Source organism: Triticum dicoccoides, chromosome 7B (genome assembly GCF_002162155.2).
Source record: "Triticum dicoccoides isolate Atlit2015 ecotype Zavitan chromosome 7B, WEW_v2.0, whole genome shotgun sequence".
Taxonomy (NCBI): Eukaryota; Viridiplantae; Streptophyta; class Magnoliopsida; order Poales; family Poaceae; genus Triticum; species Triticum dicoccoides.
The window spans coordinates 701,850,678-701,858,869 of record NC_041393.1 but is presented as its reverse complement, the minus strand read 5'-3'; the positions used below and the strand labels follow the sequence as shown (position 1 = coordinate 701,858,869).

General features: G+C 40.5%; 2 long non-coding RNA genes across 2 annotated transcripts in view; both read right to left on the bottom strand.

The window, feature by feature from the left end:
- Nucleotides 1-926, bottom strand: part of LOC119335997 — a 4,942-nt gene extending 4,016 nt beyond the window's left edge. Inside the window, exons 1-2 of the long non-coding RNA XR_005162149.1 lie at nt 825-926; nt 612-725 (exon numbers count right to left, since the gene is read on the bottom strand). This is a non-coding gene — a long non-coding RNA (uncharacterized LOC119335997). The remainder of the gene's footprint in view (nt 1-611; nt 726-824) is intronic.
- Nucleotides 927-5,697: 4,771 nt separating this feature from the next.
- LOC119338018 lies at nt 5,698-7,575 on the bottom strand. Its single transcript, XR_005163739.1, has 3 exons — nt 7,474-7,575; nt 7,261-7,374; nt 5,698-5,832 (listed from the first exon to the last, which is right to left on the bottom strand). It is a non-coding gene; the product is annotated as an uncharacterized LOC119338018 (long non-coding RNA).
- Between the last annotated feature and the right edge of the window lie 617 nt (nt 7,576-8,192).

The following is an 8,192-nucleotide window of genomic DNA, read 5'->3' as shown; positions in this document are numbered from 1 at the left end:
AGACACAAAAGGCTGGGACTTCAAGCATGCTGAATAACTAAGCATACATTCAGAATTAAATCTGGTGCCATTTGCAACAGCTAGTTGCTAAAGGAGATGGATTGATGGTGCAGGGAGATTATCAAGTGAGTGGGTGGAGAGAGGGGGCATGGAAGAATGGCTGGCTAAAATTGATCACCATCCAGTAGTAATGTATACTAGCTAGAAGAACAAGGAGGGCATTCATTAATTTGTTATAGTGCTTAATTAATTGTCCAAGAACTTGAATCAGTTGAGCTGGATACTCAAGGGCACATGAAAGAAGCTAGTACTGGAGATCCAGTACTGGAGATGGGTTCAGTTGCAAAGTGCACTGCATAGAGGGACGTGGGTGATGTTGTATGGTTTGAATTTGATAAAGTACTATCCGAAATCATACAATTCCGTCTACCATGAAAAATCAAGAGAGGAACAACTTCATATAGCATAAAATAACTGATAATTTGTGGGTAAATGACATCATGAACATGGCAATGAAATTGGGCAAAATTTCTCACACTCCTGAGTGCAAGTGCAGCATTTCATATGTATATTTTCTTCCGTTGGCATTTGCAGCAGTAACCGAATGCTACCTGCTGCAGGGAAGGAAGCCATTGCCGACAGACAATAGGGACTTTGTGTGGTGTGTAGTTGAGGTCCTCCTCCTCCGCATCATCGTCGTCATTCTTGTTGATGTCATGGGGCTCCTGCTTCGAAACGAACAAAACAGAAATCAATCTAACTCTTTGAGGCTAGGTAGATGGATGGGGACAATCGGAATTGGCAGGATGAGAGGCATATCGGACCTCAATTACACAACTGCAGGGTGTTCAAGTTTATTTCAAGGTTTGAACAGTTCCTTAGCTTTTCAGATGGCCATGAACAATGGAATCAACAACAATGGCACCTGCATTTGTGGAAAAAAACCGGATCAGGCCAACTCAGAGTAAAACAATAGCACAATACACGAAATTGAAATGAACAAAGCAATACGGGGTTCATTTTGTGTGTTTTGATAACATGTATACTTATAAATATTACCATCAGTGAGACTAGTCTTTACAGGATGTTGATGGATCATTCAAGGTATAAAAAGGAATGAATATATTGAGAACATCAACGACACCTAGTCTAGATACCATGCCATGCAATTGACAGAAATAAAAGTGTGACTATCTAACCTAAACAGCAGCATCAAAAATTGTTTTACCTTTGCATCTTGAAGTCCCAATAATTTCTGTCACAAGGGATCACGCAAAACCACTATTTCAAGAGAGAAGAATTGAGAGGGACATTATGCCTCAGAAGGAAAGCAGTAGGTTATGCAATCATTAGTGATTACATTGAGAAAGCTTCACAGTAATCATCATCGACATCACGCAACCACGAAAAAAATCCAACTTTATAGTGCAGTTGTAAAAAGCAAACTTCCAAATCTATAGTTCATCATATCACCACCAGGAAATACAACACGCATGGATCTCTAAGTCGCACGCGCACCCCGCATGCGGACGGACGACCATTGCCGACATATATAGAGATAATGATGCTCTTAGAAGCCATGACGAAGAGAACAAGAACGAGGTCGCGGTGCTACGGATCAGTGATGTGGCGCAACTTAGGCCCTTGCTCGGTGGCCGGTGGGTATCCCTAGGGCATTTAATGACATGATGATTATGCTAAGTTCCCAAGAAAGGGAATTATCAAGTGATACAGGTTTCACACGGCTTTTACATTGCCCTATGTTGTACCGAGTTAAAGTTTCAAGTCCCAAGTCAGTTCCGTGAGATACAACGTTTACAATGGTCTATGTTGTACCAGAGTTAAAATTCCTTTGTTTTTGAGCAAACTTTCCAAGTCCCAAGTAAGTTCTGAGAGATACGGCGTTTACAATTAATGGCCTATGTTGTACCGAGTTAAAATTTCTCTGTTTTATCAGTTCCGTGAGATGTTTTATCAGTTCTGAGAGATGAAAGATATGTATCCTCAGGCTGGCTGGCTGGCTGGATTCGTCTTCTTTGATCGTGGCAGCTACTTAAAAGCTAGCAGGTTTTGTGATGAGACTGGCACATGTGGCTGGATTCCAAATATATATGTTATAAGATTGACAAATATGACTAGATTCTTCAATGCATGGCAATTCTTTGTCAACATTTCACTAGGCAAAAGAATAGATTTACTTTTCTTGTGCAAGACTAGTGAACATTTTTTGTTTTGTTTTGCGAGGGAGATCAAGATATTACTCAGTTAGTGATAGCATTTTATTATTGTAATCATCATATATCTCACTTTGATTGATTTCTATGTATTTTTCACAGCCACGTCAACACTGGGATTGGGTAGCTAGACAAACTAAACCACACTAGCCAGCCTGGTTGGAGCTCTCATGTCTCATCATCACCAAACACATGTTGCAAGTATTACAAGCCTTGTAACTTGCATACCTAATATGTACTCCTGGATTGGACTGCCCACTTCATCAGTACAAAGTCTACTGTGGGACTGCTGGAAGATCGGCTTGACAACCGCCGACCACACGTGCTATGTATCAACTCTCAGCATGTGGCATGCTCCCTCTTTCCCAATCATTCATCTCCTTTGGCAATCCAAAAGGACCGTCGAGTCAGTTCGGACATAAAAAGATGTCTCTTTGATGGAAAGTCTGTTTGGACATAAAAAGATGCATACATATCATCAAGTTGTTTTGAGGGCACATGACAAACCAATTTTCTTAATATGATAAACAACAACCACGATCAATGTAGGCGACAAAGGGTCTCCCAAGAGTAGGAGGGCATCATTGGAAACAAACACAAGATCAGCATGAGATCCGGATGTAAGTGCATATCATGGATGGTACATAGACCACATATATGTAGTTGGAATTTCAGGAATGAGGCGAGCATACACAACATATAACAAAAAGAACAAGACCGCTCCATGTGTGTGATGGGAAACGGCATACCGCTAAAGTCGAAACTACAAGCATAGACCAACAGAGATCCGCATGTAAGTGCATATCATGGATGGTACACATACATGAGTTAAACCTTGAAGCCATGGTTGTTCCTCATACCACTAGCCTTCTCAAACTTCCTTGTTTTGGCCAAGGTTCTCAAGACTGCTTCCACCTAGGCATATGGTCCTCATAACTCATGTGTGGCCTCCTTCCAGGACAGCCTCCGCCCTCCGGCGGGATCGTTTTTTACAGGGAAGTAACCTAGTGTCAACTCACTTGTTCTGCCTATCGCCCATAACCGGTCATCAGGCAGAGAGTAGTGGCAACCGACCAAGTAGTTGAACTGTAAATAGAACAAATGTAAAAATTTGAGAGGCACGATAACCTTCAGTTTTGAATAATCTCATTTCAACAACAATGCATGTAAGAGAAGTGGTGCTTGTAAGCATGAAAAATAGCAAACAACTAGCTTGCTCTAATCTACAGGAAATGCAAACAGTTAACTGGCTACTAACGACATTATTTCTTATAGTTTATACCACATACATCACTTATGCTCCAAGGCTAAACAAATGATGCATACAAACAGTTTTTGTATAACTGATGGTCGTTTCAACAAACAAAAAGTTACTTAGCATCATAACACAAACCAAGGAACCATTGTTACTTCACAATCCAATGATGATCCAACATAGTTATAGTTTACAAAACCAGCAAGGAGATATAATAATGGTTAACACTCACTCTTTTCCCTTGCTCAGTTTCCTAAGCTTGCATACATACATTTAGCATTGCATTACTTTCCGAAAGCGCACAAGGCACAACACACGTATTCCTAGTCTGGACACTACAGTAAATATTAATCATCTTTTCTATGACACAACAGTAACATCTTAAAAGTTAATTATTCCTATAGCTAATGTTCTTGGGAGGAGAATTTTGAACCACAACAAAAGAAAGAACATATTTGTGGTGAAGTTGGGATCAACCTTGTGCGGGGCGTCATCATGGTCGAGGTGGACGTCAGACTCGACAATGTCCTCCTCGTCAGCTTGGGCATGGGGTCCAAGTCATCGGCGGAGGGTGCCTGCTGCTGCTCCAAATCAAACAAACAAATAAGTCTAGCGGACTAAAAATGGTTGGTTATAGGTAACTAGTGAGTTGCTGTATAGTATTTGAAAATAACTTGAAGCAATTATCATTGCATGAAAAAAGCAAATGATCTAGGTGAGGTAATTAACAACATAGATCACAATAGACACATCTATCACATGTGCTCCTATTGCTTCACTTGTCGAATTTCAGACTATTAGTAACACACACACACACACACACACACACACACACTTAAGCATTGACAAGTAACAAATTAAGCAAATCAACACTCCCCCTCACGTCTACACTTATTTAGTCCTTAGACTTGGGATCGATATAGGCCGCATGATCTTTTTTTTTTGAACTCCAACAGTCAAGGTTTCTTGTTCCTAAGAAAAATGTTCCCGTAAATAAGCTAAGCAACATATAGCAAGTTTATTCGATTGCTTTACATTTATTACACACAGCAAAAAGATTTTATTGTTTTACGCACAACATCAATATCTGATTTGATAGCTTGCATCAGTTATACACACATACCAATAACCTTGCAGCGGTTTGTAGGCAGGACAAGAAAGCATTGTTGCATCTGCATCAACTAAGTAACTCACTACAGTGGTCTGGCTACCAGCAGCAATACACCTTCCGGACATAGCCAACGCTAGCTAGAGGAGGAATCTATAATACATGGCGCAGCAGCAGAAGAAAAATATATATCTCCATGTAGCAGCCATCTGATTTGGAACGTATGACACATGGCACATGAGTTGCACCAGGCATCTAGTTTGATTAACAAATTCATTCAGGGGAAGCAAGCAAACAACAGTGAATTTACGATTTATGGATGCAGGAAAAATAATTTGCACGTCACAAGGTAGCTTTGCAATCCCTTATTAGATTAGATATTCCAAACTTGTGAGCCACATAGACACATATTGGAATGTGCTCTAGCATGCTTGAAGCAGAAAGAGCAAAAGAAAGAAAGAAAGAAACCAAACCAAACAAGGAGAGTAAAGTGAGGAGTGGACCATCCATGGGCGGGAGAAGTGCTAACTAGCCATGCGGGGAAGAAGCAGACTTCGCACATGCTATGAGTGCCGTCCATGGCTACAGGATGGCTACAGAGAAGAGAAGAGACGAGTCAGGGTCAGAGAAGAGATAGTAGAGAAAGGTAGCAGAGGGGTAGAACTACAGCAACTCACCACCTATGCAGAAGCTTCTCCTTCCTTGGCCGTTGATGTCTACAAAAAAAAGCATGAATCAGATGGGTATATGAAGAAAACAGAAAAATAAGAGAATGGTAGGAGAAATTTGTACCTTCGAGGAGAGGATCCATGATGTGAGCCTCTCCGTCACCAAGGGAAGAGCTAGGGTTTCAGTGTGAGATGGGGGAAGCAAGCTAATTACAGAGGATTAGCTAGCTAGTCTTTTTTTAGCTTACTGATGGAGATTTGAGATGGAGAAATAGCAAACAGATAAGGCTCAAAATCATAGGATATGCAAAACAGGTAACTGATTTATGAGTTATGCTCCAAGCCTAAGCAAATGCATATAAACAGTTCCTGTAGCCAGGAGAGACTAATTGTTGTCTCAACAAACAGTTTCTTAACATTACACAAAGCAAGGAACTGTTACTTCACAAAAGAAAGAACATATTTGTGGTAAAGTAGGGATCGACCTTGTGCGGGTCGTCGTCGTCATGATCGAGGTGGAGGTCGGACTCAACGGTGACCTCGTGAGCTTGGGCATGGGGTCCAGGTCTGCTCCAAATCAAACAAACAAACAAATCAAATCAAATCAAACAAACTACATGGTGCCTCGTAAGCAACATGTAGCAAGTTTATTTCATTGCTTCACATTGATTACACACAACAGAAGGATTGATTGTTTTACACACAAGACCAAGATCTGATTGGATAGCTTTGCATCAGTTATACACACATATACCAAAAAACCTTGAAGCGACTGATAGGCAGAATAAGAAATAATTATGCAGGGAGAGTTCATGCCCGAGACATGAGTTAGGCTCTGAGCCTAAGCAAATGCATATAGGCAGTTTCTGTAGCTAGGAGAGACTAATGGTTGTTTCAACAAACTGTTTCTTAATACTAGACAAAAGCAAGGAACTATTACTTCACAATCAAATAATTATCTGACATAGTGACAATTTGAAAAACAAGCAAAGAGATATAATGGCTTACCTTGATCAATTTCTTAAGCCTACATACATTTAGCATTGCGTTAATTTCCGAAAGTACACAACACAAGAAATCATCTTTTCTATGACACATCAACATCTTAAAGTTAACTATTCACGTAACTAATTAGACTCTAGCACACAACCACAAACAGAAATACAAACATAATATTAAACTCGGCCACACAAGAGACACAACACAGCAACATTGTATATCACACAACATGGGCACTCGATTTCAACAAGGGCACCAGTATAGCGTTTCAATATAACCTCCCTTTCGCCTACTGAACAAGAGGAAACTCGATGACCATAACGCTAAAACGTTAATAACTTTCCTGAGAAGTTGAGCATATTATGAGCTATGAAAATAACTGACCAGACACAAAAGGCTGGGACTTCAAGCATGCTGAGTAACTAAGCATACATTCAGAATTAAATCTGGTGCCATTTGCAACAGCTAGTTGCTAAAGGAGATGGATTGATGGTGCAGGGAGATTATCAAGTGAGTGGGTGGAGAGAGGGGGCATGGAAGAATGGCTGGCTAAAATTGATCACCATCCAGTAGTAATGTACACTAGCTAGAAGAACAAGGAGGGCATTCATTAATTTGTTATAGTGCTTAATTAATTGTCCAAGAACTTGAATCAGTTGAGCTGGATACTCAAGGGCACATGAAAGAAGCTAGTACTGGAGATCCAGTACTGGAGATGGGTTCAGTTGCAAAGTGCACTGCATAGAGGGACGTGGGTGATGTTGTATGGTTTGAATTTGATAAAGTACTATCCGAAATCATACAATTCCGTCTACCATGAAAAATCAAGAGAGGAACAACTTCATATAGCATAAAATAACTGATAATTTGTGGGTAAATGACATGATGAACATGGCAATGAAATTGGGCAAAATTTCTCACACTCCTGAGTGCAAGTGCAGCATTTCATATGTATATTTTCTTCCGTTGGCATTTGCAGCAGTAACCGAATGCTACCTGCTGCAGGGAAGGAAGCCATTGCCGACAGACAATAGGGACTTTGTGTGGTGTGTAGTTGAGGTCCTCCTCCTCCGCATCATCGTCGTCATTCTTGTTGATGTCATGGGGCTCCTGCTTCGAAACGAACAAAACAGAAATCAATCTAACTCTTTGAGGCTAGGTAGATGGATGGGGAGAATCGGAATTGGCAGGATGAGAGGCATATCGGACCTCAATTACACAACTGCAGGGTGTTCAAGTTTATTTCAAGGTTTGAACAGTTCCTTAGCTTTTCAGATGGCCATGAACAATGGAATCAACAACAATGGCACCTGCATTTGTGGAAAAAAACCGGATCAGGCCAACTCAGAGTAAAACAATAGCACAATACACAAAATTGAAATGAACAAAGCAATACAGGGTTCATTTTGTGTGTTCTGATAACATGTATACTTATAAATATTACCATCAGTGAGACTAGTCTTTATAGGATGCTGATGGATCATTCAAGGTATAGAAAGGCATGAATATATTGAGAACATCAACGACACCTAGTCTAGATACCATGCCATGCAATTGACAGAAATAAAAGTGTGACTATCTAACCTAAACAGCAGCATCAAAAATTGTTTTACCTTTGCATCTTGAAGTCCCAATAATTTCTGTCACAAGGGATCACGCAAAACCACTATTTCAAGAGAGAAGAATTGAGAGGGACATTATGCCTCAGAAGGAAAGCAGTAGGTTATGCAATCATTAGTGATTACATTGAGAAAGCTTCACAGTAATCATCATCGACATCACGCAACCACGAAAAAAATCCAACTTTATAGTGCAGTTGTACAAAGCAAACTTCCAAATCTATAGTTCATCATATCACCACCAGGAAATACAACACGCATGGATCTCTAAGTCGCACGCGCACCCCGCACGCGGACGGACGACCATTG